This window comes from Muntiacus reevesi, chromosome 1, assembly GCF_963930625.1.
Source record: "Muntiacus reevesi chromosome 1, mMunRee1.1, whole genome shotgun sequence".
NCBI lineage: Eukaryota > Metazoa > Chordata > Mammalia > Artiodactyla > Cervidae > Muntiacus > Muntiacus reevesi.
The window spans coordinates 26,772,645-26,790,755 of NC_089249.1; the positions used below are offsets into that span (position 1 = coordinate 26,772,645).

Sequence of the window (18,111 nt, forward strand, 5' to 3'; positions counted from 1 at the left end):
TTTGTTCAGAGATTTTAAAAATGTGTTCTATGTAACAATTTTGACAAAAAATGGATACATAAGAAAGATCTTTATATTCATTGGATTCTCTATCATATAAATAATTTAATAATTCAGACTGCAGAGCTAATCATTATTTTTGATATCTTAAGATTAAAACTCATGAATCAGAAATTTGATGTAAGATGAAATAAATATATTACCTGGATACTCAAAGCATTGTTTCACCCTAAGGATTGTCTGAATCTAGCTTAGAAGTAACATTTTGAATTTAAACTCAAATTTCAATTCCTTGCAGGGCCTGTTTCAAGAAATGGTGACCCATTATGGCAACACTGTGGCATCCCACTATAGATCATTCTTCTAAGTGGATATTAACCTAAATATTTATATATCTGGCAAGGCCATTTAGCCAACTTTTATCTATTGCCCTTGCCCTTATGTATTTCATACTTTTGTTCACAATGAATTTGTGAGAAACTTAATTTGTTAAATTTGAGACAATCTATTCTGTCCCATTTTCCTGTCTAATCTAGTAAATCTGACCTCCAAAAGGATAAGTTTAGCAGGACTTTATTTTATTAGGAAATCAATCTTGGTTCCGGAAGTTACTAATCTTCTTTAACAATCCATTATACAATCATGCTAGGAAACATCGTAACAATCACCAGTTTGTGAAATAATCTTTTTGAAAGTTATTACAAAGGGTAACTTTTGAAAGTTACTACAAAAAGTAACTTTTTTTTTTTTTTGCGTGAAGTGATTTATTGTTCTATTTTATTCCAGAGATTTTAGTTTTCATTTAGTATCCCACTGAGAAAGTAGCTTAATTCTTTCTATTTTTTTTTCTTTATTAGTTGGAGGCTAATTACTTCACAACATTTCAGTGGGTTTTGTCATACTTTTGAAAGTTACTACAAATTCTTTTGCATTTGTAGTCTAGAGTAGGAGCCCCCAACCTTTTTGGCAGCAGGGACCAGTTTCATGGAAGACAATTTTTCCACAGACTGCAGGGTGGAGGGTCATTTCTGTATGATTACATTTATTGTGCACTTTATTTTTTTTTTTTAATAATTATTACACTGTGATATATGATGAACGAATTATACAGCACACCATAATGAACAATCAGTGGAAGCCCTGAGCTTGTTTTCCTGAGCTCAGGCAGTAATGTGAGCAAAAGGGAGCAGCTGCTAAACACAGGTGAAGTTTCATCCACTCACCTGCCATTCACATACGGCTCTGTGGTCAGGTTCCTAACAGACCACAGATCATTTCCAGTCTGTGGCCCAGGGGTTGGGAACCCCTGATCTAGAGTATTTAGCACATTCTTTTAAAATTCAAAAGATAACAGGCAATGTTTCATCCCTTTCATTTACCAAGTTCCTTGATCACAATTCACCTGAACAGGCAATTATGAACATATCAGCAAAGATTGGTGCACAATAGCAATCTTCTCACTGTTCCAGGGCTTCTGTTCTCCTTTTACTCTGTGAAAAAGTAATTTTTGTACCAAGAGAGAGTAATAAAAGTAAAAACAAAATACAACACAGGACTTAAGGAAATTAACCAGTAATTAAGAAGTTCTACCTTCTGCTTTAGAGCACTACAAATTCCCCCACAAATAATGAGAAGGACCTTTCTTTCCATGGCTTTCTTCTTTTGTAAACATTACTTGTATGTGTATGCATGCTCAGTCCGTCTGACTCTCTGCGACCCGATGGACTGTAACCCTTTAGGCTCCTCTGTCCATGGGGTTTCCCTGGTAAGAATACTTAAGAGGTTGCTATTTCTCTCCCGAGGGGAATGTTCAGGACCCAGGGATTCAGTCTGAGACTCTTGTGTCTCCTGCATTGACAGCTGGATTCTTTACCATTGCTGCTGCTGCTGCTGCAGCTAAGTCGCTTCAGTCGCGTCCGACACTGTGCGACCCCATAGAGAGCAGCCCACTAGGCTCTGCTATCCCTGGGATTCTCCAGGCAAGAACACTAGAGTGGGTTGCCATTTCCTTCTCCATTGCATGAAAGTGAAAAGTGAAAGTGAAGTTGCTCAGTCGTGTCCGACTCAGCGACCCCATGGCCTGCAGCCCACCAGACTCCTCCGTCCATGGGATCTTCCAAGCAAGAGTACTGGAGTGGGTTGCCATTGCCTTCTCAGTCTTTACCACTGAGTCACCTGGAAAGCCCAAACATTACTTACAGTATTTTAAATGTTGATGATGATTGGCCTATTCTCTCAAATAATATATTCAGAAAAAGAGGAAGTAAGCTTCTTATTTTCTGTGTAGTAGATTTCAATTTAAAATTTCACCTCTTTATTCACTCTCTTAAATTTACTACACATAGAGAATAAAGAAGAGTGAAGTATGTGGTAAAAGAGAAAAACAATTTTATGGCTAGCCACAACCTGATCATATCACTTATATACATTTGGGACAATAATTAGCAGGTAATAAAATGTGTTTTTCCTGGCAGATAAATGGTCTCAAAGCACACTTTTTCTCCCTGTTTTATGATAATGAGATTCAAGTGATCCTGATGACATGCTAAGAAGGGATTAGAATAGTAACACCATAACTCATATAAAAGTATTAAAATTTAATGTTTTATATATGAAATTAAGTTTAAAAATTAGTAATATCTGCAACTAATAAATTCTTGTGAAATTTGAAATTTGATACCTACAGTTTTACTCATACAAACAGCAGTATGAAAAAATAATTACCCAAAGGTTGATGAATTAGCATAACTAAATGAATTTGAATTTATGACAAAACTAAACTTTGATTATTTCAAAGTAATTATAGTACTCTTACATAATAAAGGTGATGACCAAAAATCTTCAATAATTTCCTAAATAATCATATGATTTACAATAAGCATTTGATATGCCCTAAAATGATAGAGGTGCTAAGAATGACAGATGCAAATGAAGGGTTTCCAGCACTTTCACTGAGATTATATAAATAGCTAAACAAAACTCCAATAGACAAATAAAACAGAGTATGTATAGAAAAGCATAACAAAGTACTTAAGCATCCTTACAAAGTCATGGTAATCTCAAAGACAGGCAAATAAATACAAAGTACCCACTGTATTAGTCCATAAAAGGACCCACACACATATGTGTAATTAATTTTCAGCAAAAGTGCAAAGGTAATTCAATGGACAAAAGGATTTTCATAAATGGTGCTAGAACAATTGGATACTCACATAAAAAAAAAAGTTTGATCTATACCTCATGCCATACACAAAAATGACTCAAATGTAAAGCCTACAACCTCTAGATGAAAATATAATCTTTGACTTGGGATAGGTAAGAAGTTCTTCTGTGTAACACCAAGAGTATATATAATTCATGAGTAAGAAAACTGATGAAGTGAACTTCATCGGTATTACAAACTCCTGCTCTTCCTAAAGACACTGTTAAAAGAATATAAAGTAAATATTTACAAATGACAAATTTGATAAAAGACTTAAGTATATAAAATGTCTTCAAAACAAAATAAGGAAATTAAGAATCCAAAATAAAAAATAAGCATAAGAACAGATGTTTCATTAAATAAAATATACAGGTGGTAAATAAGAACAGGGAGATACTTAAAATTATTAAGCAAATGCAAACTGAATATAACTTACATGCATATTAAATGCAAGTCAATGCAAATTAAAACCACATAGGGAATCCTAAAAAGTAATATAAATGAACCTATTTATGGGCCAGAAACAGAGTCATAGATATAGAAAATAAACTTATCGTTACTAAGGGGAAAGGAAGACAAGGCATAAGTTGGAAGATTGGAATTGACATACATACTATTATATATTAAATAGATAACTAATAAGAATCTACTGTATAGCACAAGAAACTCTATGCAATACTCCGTAATGACCTATATGGGAACAGAATCTTAAAGAGTGGCTATATTAACATATAATATGTATAACTGATTCACTGTGTTGTGTAGCAACTATACTCCAGTAAAAATTAATTTAAAAACATAAGCTACCACTACACAACTACTGGAACGGCTTAACTTAAAACAAACAAACATTGTGCCAAGAGCTGTTAAGATAATATGAAATGCTCTTAGATTGCTGGTAGGTGTACACACAGTAGAACCACTTTTGAAAAACAGTTTGATAGCTGACATCAAGTTAAGTAGATACTACCTAACAACCCAGATACTAAAAGTTCTTAAATGAAAACTTACATTTATTCCAAAATTGCACATAAATATTTCACAGCAGCTTTATTCATAATCACTGAGAACTGAAAACGACCCAAATTTTCATTAACTAGTAAATGGTAAATGGAGAAACAAATTGTGGCACATTCATACATGGAATACTACATAGCAATGGAAAGAATACGCTAATGGTAAATATACAACATAGAAGCATCTGAAATGAATTATAGCAAGTGAAAGAAATCAGTCTCAAAAGTCAACATACTACCAGGTTCCATTTACATGATATTATGTAGAAAAGGCAAAACTATAGGAGTATAACATTTTCCATCCACCAGTCTTGTGGCTCAGCTGGTAAAGAATTCACCTGCAATGCAGGAGACCTGGGTTCAATCCCTGGGTTGGGAAGATCCCCTGGAGAAGGGAAAGGCTACCCACTTCAGTATTCTGGCCTGGAGAATTCCATGAACTGTATAGTCCATGGGGTAGCAAAGAGTCGAACACGATTGAGCAACTGAACTGAACTGAACCTTGCAAAAATAATGTGTTTTAAAAAATAAACCTGCCAAATGCTAATAGAAATTATAGCTAGATTGAAAATCTAAATATTTGTTAAAAAAGGAAACCAAAAATAAAAAAGACACAACAATGGATGAGTGAACTATTTCTTGTTTCAGAAGAATGAACTTCCTTTACATAAAAGTAATCACAACAGAACTGATCAAGATATTTCTCCATGTAACTACAGCTACTGATTATTGAGCAGTACTATATTCTAGGCACTGTGCTTCATTTATCTTTACATAGCCCTGTTGAGAATATAATTAACTCTAATTTAGAGATTTTAAAAAGAGGCACAAAGAAATTACATAGTTGCCTCAATTTTAAATACAAATAAAGAATAAAAAACACCATAAGTGGCTTCTAAGATCACAAAGACAGTAAAAATCTACATGTCCTTTCTTCTTCCATATCGTTTTTTGCATTTATTTATTTTTATTTGCCAGGAAAATTGCTTTACAATATTGCCATGGTTCCTATCATATATTAACATGAATTGGCCATAGGTATACATATATCCCAACTTTCCTGAACCTCCCTCCCATTTCCCATCTTTTCCCACCCCTCTAGAATTTTACAGAGCCCCATTTTCAGTTTCCTGAGTCATACAGTACATTTCCATTGGCTATCTATTTTACATATGGTAGTGTATACGCTTTCATGCTGCTCTCTAATGTCCATCTAAATAAAATGGAGGAATAAAATTCCTTCATCTAAATTTCTGAAACTTAAAGGGCGAAGAATTAAGTATCAGTTCAGTTCAATTCAGTCACTCAGTCATTTCCAACTCTTTGCGACCCCATGAACTGCAGCATAATATGCCTTCTCGTCCATCACCAACACCAGGAGATACTCAACCTCATGTGCATTGAGTTGGTGATGCCATTCAACCATCTCATCCTCTGTCATCCCCTTCTCCTCCTGCCCTAAATCTTTCCCAGCATCAGCATCTTTTCCAATAAGTCAGCTCTTTGCATCAAGTGGCCAAAGTATTGGAGTTTCAGCTTCAACATCACTCCCTACAATGAAAACTCAGGACTGATTTCCTTTAGGATGGACTGGCTGGATCTCCTTGCAGTCCAAGGAAGTCTCAAGAGTCTTCTCCAAAACCACAGTCCAAAAGCATCAATTCTTCAGCACTCAGCTTTCTTTATAGTTCAACTCTCATATCCATACATGACTGGAAAAACCGTAGCCTCTACTAGACGGACCTTTGTTGGCAAAGTAATATCTCTGCTTTTTAATATGCTGTCTAGGTTGGTCATGACTTTCCTTCCCAGGAGCAAGAGTCTTTTAATTTCATCTGCAGTGATGTTGGAGCCCCCCAAAATAAAGTCAGTCACTGTTTCCACTGTTTCCCCATCTATTTGCCATGAAATGATGGGACTAGATGTCATGATATTTGTTTTCTAAATGTTGGGCTTTAAGGCAACTTGTTTACTCACTTCTTTTACTTTCATCAAGAGGCTCTTTAGTTGTTCTTCACTTTCTGCCATAAGGGTGGTGTCATCTGCATATCTGTGGTTATTGATATTTCTCCAAGCAATCTTGATGCCAGCTTGTGCTTCATCCAGCCCAGCATTTCTTCTGATATACTCTGCATATAAGTTAAATAAGCAGGTAACAATACACAGCCTTGATGTACTCCTTTTCCTATTTGGAGCCAGTCTGTTATTCCATGTACAGTTCTAACTCTTGCTTCCTGACCTTGCATACAGGTTTCTCAAGAGGCCGGTCAGGTGGTCTGGTATTCCCATCTCTTGAAGAATTTTCCACAGTTTATTGTGATCCACACAGTCAAAGGCTTTGGCATAGTCAATAAAGGAAAAATAGATATTTTTCTGGAACTCTCTTGCTTTTTCAATGATCTAGCAGATGTTGGCGATTTGATCTCTGGTTCCTCTGCCTTTTCTAAAACCAGCTTGAACATCTGGAATTTCACAGTTCACATATTGCTGGAGTCTGGTTGGAGAACTCTGAGCATTCCTTTACTAGAATGGGGCTTCCCTGGTGGCTCAGATGGTAAAGCGTCTGCCTGCAATGCAGGAGACCCGGGTTTGATCCCTGGGTCAGGAAGATCTCCTAGAGAAGGAAATGGCAACCTTCTCCAGTACTTTTACCTGGAAAATCCCATGGATGGAGAAGCTTGGTAGGCTACAGTTCAAGGGGTCGCAAAGAGTCGGACACGACTGAGCGACTTCACTTTCACTTTCTTTCACTTTACTAGCGTGTGAGATGAGTGCAATTGTGCGGTAGTTTGAGCATTCTTTGGCATTGCCTTTCTTTGGGACTGGAATGAAAATTGACCTTTTCCAGTCCTGTGGCCACTGCTGAGTTTTCCAAATGTGCTGACATATTGAGTGCAGCACTTTCACAGCGTCATCTTTTAGGATTTGAACTAGCTAAACTGGAATTCCATCATCTCCACTAGCTTTGTTCATAGGTATGCTTCCTAAGGTCCATTTGACTTGACATTCCAGGATGTCTGGCTCTAAGTGGCTCTAAGTGATGGGCTCTAGTGATCACACCATCGTGATTATCTGGGTTATGAAGATCGTTTTTTGCACAGTTCTTCTGTGTATTCTTGCCACCTCTTCTTAATATCTTCTGCTTCTGTTAGGTCCATACCATTTCTGTCCTTTATTGAGCCCATGTTTTCATGAAATATTCCCTTGGTATCTCTTAATTTTCCTGAAGAGATCTCTAGTGTTTCCCATTCTATTGTTTTCCTCTATTTCTTTGCACTGATCACTGAGGAAGGCTTTCTTATCTCTTCTTGCAATTCTCTGGAACTCTGCATTCAAATGGGTATATCTTTCCTTTTCTCCTTTGTGTTTTGCAGCCCTTCTTTTCACAGCTATTGGCAAGGCCTCCCCTTACAGCCATTTTGCTTTTTTGCATTTATTTTTCTTAGGGATGGTCCTGATCACTGTCTCCTGTACAATGTCATGAACCTCTGTCCATAGTTTATCAGGCACTCCATAACATCTGGTCCCTTAAATCCATTTCTCATTTCCACTGTATAATTGCAAGGGATTTACTTTAGGTCATATCTGAATGGTTTATTGGTTTTCCCTACTTTCTTTAATTTCAGTTTGAATTTGGCAATGAGTTCATCATCTGACCAAAGAGACAGGGCACTGAAAGATGAACTCCCCAGGTTGGTAGTTGACCAACATGCTACTGGTGATCAGTGGAGAAATAACTCCAGAGAGAATGAAGAGACAGAGCCAAAGCAAAAACAACACCCAGTTTTGGATGTGACTGGTGATAGAAGCAAAGTCCGATGTTGTAAAGAGCAATATTGCACAGGAACCTGGAATGTTAGATTCATGAAACAAGGCAAATTGGAAGTAGTCAAACAGGAGATGGCAAGAATTAAGCATAGTAAGTGTTGAAGATGAGCAATACAGAGGCGATACTAAGTTCTCAGATAAGTATTACCTGATCAATCTATTAGAAATACATATACTTGGGCTCCAACCAAACTATTAAGAATAAAAATTAATGGCCAAGAAGCTTGTTAATCTGAACAAATATCTCCAGCAGTCTCATTGGAAAACACTATCCAGAATGATGTTTCCCAATAATGTGGAAACAAACACTTTCCTGGTTTCCTGTTAAAACTACAATAGACTGAAGCACATTAAAATGCTGCTTTTGTAGACAAAAAACAGCTAAGTATTGCCAAATTCATAAGGTTCAGCTTCATATGTTTCTTTGCCCCATTGGATTTACTGCATCAGACTCTGTAGGAAAGAGAATGTTGTTAACAAATAAAGCAATCCAAGGAATTTTCATGATAAAGAAAATCTGAGAAAAAAAATTATCATCAGGAGGAAATTAAGAAATCAAAAAACTAAAATTCCCCAAGTTATACTAGTTCCTGTCCTAGATATGTGAGGCCAGCCCACCTCATTTCAAATCTAATCTAGAGCCTGATTTCTATTGAATTCTTATTGAAACACAGCAGTGCCCATTCACTACACAGTGTTTATAGGCACTTTCTCACTATACCAACAGAGTTAAACAGTTGCAGCAGAGAGCCTAAAATACTTACTATTAATACCTATCCTTTTGGGAAAAGATCGGCCAAACTTCCCTTAAAGCAATATAAATAGCACAACAAAGATTTGTAAATGATAAACCAACAGAGGCCATTAAATTATGTGAAGAAGACATAATAATCCTAAACACTTATGCACCAAATACAAATATGTCAGATAGACGGGGGAATGGAAGAAGTAGCATGGAGGCATATACACCAGCATATATAAAACAGACAGTCAAAGGAAATTTGCTGTGTGTCTCAGGGAACTCAAACTGGGGCCCTGTAACAATCTAGAGGGGTGGGAAAGGGTGGGAGATGGGAGCAAGGTTCAAGAGGAAGGGGAATATATGTATACCTATGGCTAACTCATTTTGATGTAAGGCAGAAATCAAACCAAAACTGTAAAGCAATTACCCTTAAACTAAAAATAAATTAATTTTAAAAATATTGGAGGAAAAAAATAGAACTGCAAGGGGAACTAGTCAATGCATAAGTATAGTCAGATATTTTCACACCTGCCTCTCAATAATTGGTAGACAAGCAGAACAAAAATCTGTAACAACATGGAAGACTTAAACAAGACAAAAACTTGATCCAACTAATACTTATTAAAAAAAAACTGCACCAACAGAAGAGTAAACACTCTTTTCAAGTAGACAAAGAACATTTATCAAGAGAGATCATGTGAGTCATAAAAGAAATCTCAAAAAAATACTTAAATCATATGAAGTATATTCTCTATTACAATGAGATCAGAAATCAGTAAAAGTAGTACATTTGGAAGACCACAGAATATTTAAAAACTAAGTGACACATTTCTAAATAATCCAAGGTTAAAAAAAGAAATCAATAGAAAAAATTAAAAGCATTTTTTCTCACTGGAAATGAAAATATAACATTTGAAACTGTGAAACACATATCTAAAGTAGTACCTGAAAAGAAATTTACATTACTAAATAGGTTATTTATAAAGCAAGACTTCAATCAATGACCTAAGTGTCTACTTTAAGACACTAGAATAAGTACAAATTAAATCTCAAATTAAAATTAAGCTAAAAAAATAAAATAATAAAGGTCGGAGTAGAAATCAGTGATGTAGAAATCAGGAAAAAACAAAGAAAATCAACGAAATAAGCTGACTCTTTGAAAGAATAAAAAAAATGATAACCCTCTACAAAACTGTCACTTCCCTGATGGCTCAGATGGTAAAGAATCTCCTTGCAGTGCAGGAGTTTGATCCCTGGGTCTGAGGATCCTCTGAAGAAGGGAACTGCAACCCATTCTAGTATTCTTGCCTGGAGAATTCCATGGACAGAGGAGCCTGGTGGGGTACAGTCCATGGGGTCTCAAAGAGTTGGACATGACTGAGCAACTAACACTTTCGCTATAGAATTAATGAGGAAAAAAGAGGACACGGATCACTAATAACTGGAATAAAATAAGAGATGTCACCAAATATTTATGAAAAAAATTACACCATAAACATATACAGAGATAAAATGATAACAAAATCCAACATCTATTCCTGGAATAAAAACTTGAGAGTAGAAGAAAATACTTAACCTAAAAAATGCCTTTAGGGTATCTATAGCTAAGTTTGTATCTAATGATGAAAAATTGAATGTTTCCTTCCCATGGTCAAAAAAAGGCAAAGATATTCTTCTATATTAACATTTACTAGAGGTTCAGTTAGTTTAATAAGTTAAGAAAAAGAAATAAAAGGCATCAAGATTAAACAGTAAATGAAATGATGTCTCTGCTCTCAGACAACATGATCATCTACACAGAAAATCCTATAGACTCTACAAAAAGAGGTGCTTAAACTAGTAAGGGATTTTAGCAACATTACAGAATACAAGACCAATACACAACAATCAATTGTATTGACTGTTATGTACCAGCAACACGAACTGGGTAATTAAAATTCTTAAAAATATATGTCAAACTAGCACTAAATAAATATAAAATATATCAGGATAAATTTGACCCCAAAACTGTGTTCAACTTGAATAGTGAAAAATTTTAAACTGAAAATTTTAAGAAGACCCAAGTAAGTGGAGCAATAAACCGTATTGTTAGGTAAGAAGACTGAATACTGCAAAGTGGTCAACTGCATCTAAACAGAATCAACATAATCCAATTAGTATCTATGATACAATAAGAAATATATATTAGGTCTTTATCCACAGTTCCTAGCAGAGACCTATGATAAAGTATTTGAGCACATATCTGAAGAAAGATTTATATCTAGAATATGCTAAAAAAAAAAACTCTGAATATTCAATTATGAGAAAAGAATAACAATAATTAGGGACAAATGTCACTTTCCCAATTAATATCTTTTAATAGCACCCAATTTCAGGTCAGACAATGTGGTAGACAAGGTCATTCTATTCAACAACAACAAACCATTTCTTGATCAGATTGTGACATGCAACAAAAACTAGATTTTATATGACAACTGGTGATAACCGGTTTAGTGCCTGGACAGAGAAGAAGCTCCAAAGCACTTTCCAAAGCCAAACTTGTACTAAAGAAAAGTCACGGTCACTGTTTGGTGGTCTGCTGCTGGTCTGATCCACCACAGATTTCTGAATGCCGGAGAACCTATACATCTGAGATGTATGCTCAGCAAATCAATGCTGCTACTGCTAAGCTGGGTCAGTCATGTCTGACTCTGTGATCCCACAGATGGCAGCCTACCAGGCTCCACCGTCCTTGGGATTCTCTAGGCAAGAACACTGGAGTGGGTTGCCATTTCCTTCTCCAATGCATGAAAGTGAAAAGTGAAGTCGCTCAGTAGTGTCCAACTCTTAGCGACCCCGTGGACTGCAGCCCAGGCTCCTCCGTCCATGGGATTTTCCAGGTAAGAGTACTGGAGTGGGTTGCCATTGCCTTCTCCTCAGCAAACTGATGAGATGCAACCAACTCTGCAACAGCTGCAGCTGGCATTAGTCAATAAAAAGGGCAAATTAGTCTCCATGATAACACATGACTGCACATCACACAACCAACACTTCAAAAGTTGAACTAATCGGGCTTCAAAGTTTTGCCTCCTCTATACCTGACTTCTCATCAACTGATTACTACTTCTTCAAGCATCTCAAAAACTTTTTGCGGGGAAAATACTTCCAGAACCAGCAGGAGGCAGAAAATGCTTTCCAAGAGTTTGTCAAATCCTGAAACATGGATTTTTACACTACAAGAATAAACTAACTTATTTTGCATTGGCAAAAACGTGTTGATTGCATAATGGTTCCTATTTTGATTAATAAAGATGTGTTTGAGCCTAGTTATAATGATTAAAACTCACGGTCTATAACCACAATTACATTTGCACCAACCTAATCCATTTAATAGATGAGAAAAAAAAACCACAGAGAGGTTAAAGGACATTCCACAGTAACACAGCTAAGTGACAAAGCCAGGGATAATGTAGCCTCTTTGATTCCGGAGCACATGCTTGTACCTACTCTTATTAGTGTTAACTTGCTTTTCCCTTAAATTCTAAATTTGAGTAAAATAGAAAAAAAAAAAAAAAACCAGACTCATATACACATGAACAATTGAGCCAAATTATTCCTAAGGAACGATTCAGGTATTATTTTTATTAAAGTTACTTATTTGAAATTTCAAAAGACATCTCAAGAAATATAATTTGGAGAATATGTGCGAGATGCCATTTAAACACTTTATATGACTTTTACCTAATGATCATATCACTATTACGTGCTTAATTTTTTCAATACTATTTCATTACACTGAATTGCTTATGATCCTCTAAATGTCCCATGGTAGTCTTGAGTGCTCTTCACTAAATATTTCTCATGGAAATATTTCTGGTGATAATCCACTGATGAACATGGAATGTGTTTCCATATATTTAGGTTATTTTTAATTTCTTTCAGCAATGTTTTCCCGTTTTTTAGCTTATAAGTTGTTCCTCTCCTTGGTTCAGTTCAGTCGCTCAGTCGTGTCCGACTCTTTGCGACCCCATGAATCACAACACACCAGGACTCCCTGTCCATCACAAACTCCCAGAGTTTATTCAAATTCATGCCCATCGAGTCGGTGATGCCATCCAGCCATCTCATCCTCTGTCGTCCCCTTCTCCTCCTGCCCCCAGTCGCTCCCAGCATCAGGGTCTTTTCCAATGAGTCAACTCGTTGCATGAGGTGGCCCAAGTACTGGAGTTTCAGCTTCAGCATCAGTCCTTCCAATGAACACCCAGGACTGATCTCCTTCAGGAGGGACTGGTTGGGTCTCCTTGCAGTTCAAGGGATTTTCAAGAGTCTTCTCCAACACAATAGTTCAAAAGCATCAATTCTTCGGTGCTCAGTTTTCTTCACAGTCCAACTCTCACACCCATACATGACCACTGAAAAAACCATAGCCTTGACCAGATGGACCTTTGTTGGGAAAGTAATGCCTCTGCTTTTTAATATGCTATCTAGGTTGGTCATGACTTTCCTTTCATGGAGTAAGCGTCTTTTAATTTCATGGCTGCAATCACCATCTGCAGTGATTTGGGAGCCCCCAAAAATAAAGTCTGACAGTGTTTCCACTGTTTCCCCATCTATTTCCCATGAGCTGATGGGACCAGATGCCATGATCTTAGTTTTCTGCATGTTGAACTTCAAGCCAACTTTTTCACTCTCCTCTTTCACTTTCATCAAGAGGCTTTTTAGTTCCTCTTCACTCTCTGTCATAAGGGTGGTGTCATCTGAATATCTTAGGTTATTGATATTTCTCCCGGCAATCTTGAATCCAGCTTGTGCTTCTTCCAGCCCAGCGTTTCTCATGATGGACTCTGCATATAAGTTAAATAAGCAGGGTGACAATATACAGCCTTGACGTACTCCTTTTCCTATTTGGAACCAGTCTATTGGTCCATGTCCAGTTCTAACTGTTGCTTCCTGACCTGCATACAGCTTTCTCAAGAGGCAGGTCAGGTGGTCTGGTATTCCCATCTCTTGAAGAATTTTCCACAGTTTATTGTGATCCACACAGTCGAAGGCTTTGGCGTAGTCAATAATGCAAAAATAGATGTTTTTCTGGAACTCTCTTGCTTTTTCGATGATGCAGCAGATGTTGGCAATTTGATCTCTGGTTCCTCAGCCTTTTCTAAAACCAGATTGAATATCTGGAAGTTCTCGGTTCACGTATTGCTGAAGCCTGGCTTGCAGAATTTTGAGCATTACTTTACTAGCATGGGAGATGAGTGCAATTGTGTGGTAGTTTGAGCATTCTTTGGGATTGCCTTTCTTAGGGATTGGAATGAAAACTGACCTTTTCCAGTCCTGTGGCCAGTGCTGAGTTTTCCAAATTTGCTGGCATATTGAGTGCAGCACTTTCACAGCATCATCTTTCAGGATTTGAAATAGCTTTACTGGAATTCCATCACCTCCACTAGCTTTGTTCGTAGTGATGCTTTTTAAGGCCCACTTGACTTCACATTCCAGGATGTCTCCTTGGTTAATTATATTTTTAAAAAATTAAATGCCTCCAGGACAGTTTATTCTTTAAAGTGCTCTTGCAAACAGTAAATAGGTGAACCCACTGTTAAAGATTCAATGGATTAAAGGATCCCCAAGAAAAGGTTCAATAAGTCTGTGATGGTCCTGTATATGCTTTCATTTAGGACCAAATGGTTTGAGAAAAAGAGAACACTGGGATTTCTTCAAACTGGGTTTCATAAACGAAGCTATCTTTAAACAGAAGATGAAAGAGACATAGACAGACAGGAAAGCATGAACATATTTAACATATTAAATCTAGAACATGGGTCTCTAAAATAACTAGGGATTTGGATCTAACAAATGGAGCCAACTGTAACCACATAAAATGTCCAAAGAACTGTCATCCTGAATTGTGACTGTTTCCTACCCTAAATGACCCAGGACTCCCAAATTTTTATAGCGAGGGAGCAGGGTGAGAAACTATATAATCTCCAATACTCACATTAGGTATAGCCAAAAAAAAAAAAAAAAAAACAAAACTGAAAATTTAGACCCTATAGGATTCATAAAGAACAATGGACAAGAAACCCTGGCCCTAAACCCCGAAAGTGAATCATGGTAAATTAAAAAGCAAACCCAACCCCCACAGCAGAGATACTGAATCTATTCATTGAGATTTTGGAATTGCTACATAGTAATGATAGCTGTGCATCTCTGATTCACCTTTCTTTCTGAGAGCATTTACAGCATATACCCTGCCCTTTGTCTCACTACTGTATACCAGATCTGCTGGTGGTAAACAACACACATTTTAGTTTCTAGTTCTTCAGGTCAAAAGAGACCATATATCTAGACTTGATGATGTAGAGACTACAGCACATCATTTCCCACCTATCACTCAAATATTCTGGACTTTTGAGCTTGAGACTATCACTTAGCAACAGCCAGACATCTGGGACTGTGATGTCAAGCATCACTGCAAACAAAGCTAGTGGAGCTGATGGAATTCCAGGTGAGCTATTATAAATCCTAAGAGCTGGTGCTGTTACAGTGATGCACTCAATATGCCAGCAAATTTGGAAGACTCAGCAGTGGCCACATGACAGGAAAAAGGTCAGTTTTCATTTCAATCCCAAAGAAGCGCAATGCCAAACAATGTTCAAATTACCATGCAATTGCTATCATTTCACATGCTAGCAAGATAATACTCAAAATACTTCAAACTAGGCTTCAACAATACATGAACCAAGAACTTCCAGATGTACAAACTGGATTTAGAAAAGGCAGAGGAACCCGGGATCAAATTACCAACATCCATTGGATCATAGAAAAAGCAAGGGAATTCTAGAAAAACATCTACTTCTGCTTGATTGACTACACTAAAGTCTTTGACTGTGTGGATCACAACAAACTGAAAAATTCTTAAAGAGATGGAAATATCAGATCACCTTACCTGCCTCCTGAGAAACATGTATGCAGGCCATGCAGCAACAGTTAGAACTGGACACGGAACAGCAGGTTCAAAGTCGGGAAAGGACAACGTCAAGGCTGTACACTGTCTCCCCGCTTATGTAACTTACATGCGGAGCACATCGTGCAAAATGCTGCGCTGGATAAAGCACAAGTGGGAATAAAGATTGCTGGGACAAATGTCAGTGACCTCAGATATGCAGAAGATACTACTTTAATGGCAGAAAGTGAAGAGAAACTAAAGAGCCTCTTGATGAAAGTGAAAGAAGAAAGTGAAAAAGCTGGCTTAAAACTCAACATTCAAAAAACTAAGATCATGGCATCCAGTCCCATCACTTCATGGCAAACAGATGAGAAATTAAGGGAAACAGTGACAAACTTTATTTTCTTGAGCTCCCAAATCAAAGCAGATGGTGACTGCAGCCATGATATTAAAAGATGATTGATCCTTAGAAGAAAATTTATGACCACCCTAGACAGCATATTAAAAAGCAGAGACATCACTTTGCCAGCAAAGGTCCATATAGTCAAAGCTATGGTTTTTCCAGTAGTCATGTACAGATGTGAGAGGTGGACCATAAAGAAGGCCGAGCACCAAAGAATTGATGCTTTCAAATTGTAGTACTTGAGAATTCTCTTGAGAGTCCCTTGGACAGCAAGGAAATCAAACCAGTCAATCCTAAAGGAAATTGGTCCTGTATATTCAGCAGGACTGATTGATGCTTAAGCTGAACCTCCAGTACTCTGGTCACCTGATAGGAAGATCTGATTCACTGGAAAAAACCCTGATGCTGGGAAATATTGAGAATAGGAGGAGAAGTGGGTGACAGAGGATGAGATGGTTGGATGTCATCATCGACTCAATGGACATGAGTTTGAGCAAACTCGGGGAGATAGTGAAGGACAGGTAATGAAGTCTGGCATGCTGCAGTCCATGGATCACCAGGAGACGGACACAACTGAGCAACTGAACAGCAACAATATCTGGATAGAACCTTCAGATTTTCTCCCATATGGGCAGGTTAAGAAATTTTAATGAGAAATGAAGGCTGGAAATATCTGGCAACCCAAAGAGCAGACCATGTATACCAGTGCTGCTTATCAAAGATTTCCTGCCCTCTCCCTCTGGATTCAGAATAGGGTCTCACTCACTGACCCTAAGATGACTGTGTGGGCACTGCAGATATAAGCTGGGAGTAGGTGTCATTTCCAGTCCAGAATGCTGAACTACCAGTAGGAAATCCGACTGAGAATTTTTTTTTTAACTCTACCAGGTAACAGGTAACATTCCACAATTGAACTATTTTATCAGACTAGTTTCCATCATGAGGACATCATGACACTGAGCCCTCAAAGCAGCCTCAGTGATACAGAGAATTGGCTAAGACATAAATCTTCGCTGTCTGAAGTCAGGGAGTTTAAGGCATAACATGGCCTGGCCTGGCTAATATATGCCTTATGCTGTTTCACAGTTCTGTAACCTCCTCTTCTCTGTGATTTTCCTGTACATTTACAGACATACCCTTCTTATCTCTGACAACCTGGTATTCTACCAGCCAAGAGAGTGTAATTGTTTTTTACCAAATTTATAAAATTTTCAGTGCATTTCCTATTCCAAACCAATTGTTAAAAAGACTCTGAAAATACTGAACCAAACTGACCCCAATCTTGGGGACTAAGTGGCATGTTTATAAATCTTCATTTAAATTCTAGATCTAATTTTCCTATTAGTATACTTTATTCCTGTGATATGAAATAGGTCTTTTACATAAGGTTGATTTTATTTTCACCCATCGAGCTTCACATTATTCAAAAGTGTAGTTGGGAACTTCTTGCACATATTATGGATACTATGACACATACATACAGGCTTTTCAATTGACTATTTCATGTAAATGTACTTATCATGTCTGCAGTGCTTTCTAGGACATTAACCAAGAAGAAGCAAACAAACAAAAATCACGAGAAAATATTAAAATAGAAATAAATTCGTAAAGCAATGAAAGGTAAATCAAACACAAATAAGTACTTAAATCCAAATATTATTTTTAAATCTTATACCACAAATCCATTTCACATGCCATAATACATTCACAGTCATCTCTTTTGCTTTTGCTATTTGATAAATAATATGATAGTCCAGAAATCAGCATAAGAATTATCATTAATTTGAGGAATATTCACATATTTTAGGCCTTTAGTCCTATTTTTAGTCTATCATAGAATTCCCAAATTTTAACATTGATTTTACATCAGTAGATTTTTTTTCTCCAAAATACATCAAGGAAAGTAAATGACAGGAAAGTGAGTAAACAGTTATAGAGCTCTCAGGGGAAGAGAGTCAGAAGGAAAGTATAAATATACAATGGATGTGTAATTTT

At 37.0% G+C, this 18,111-nt stretch overlaps 1 protein-coding gene across 4 annotated transcripts in view; it reads right to left on the bottom strand.

The window, feature by feature from the left end:
• Positions 1 to 18,111, bottom strand: part of CCDC91 (coiled-coil domain containing 91) — a 372,640-nt gene that overhangs the window by 130,702 nt on the left and 223,827 nt on the right. The window lies entirely within an intron of this gene.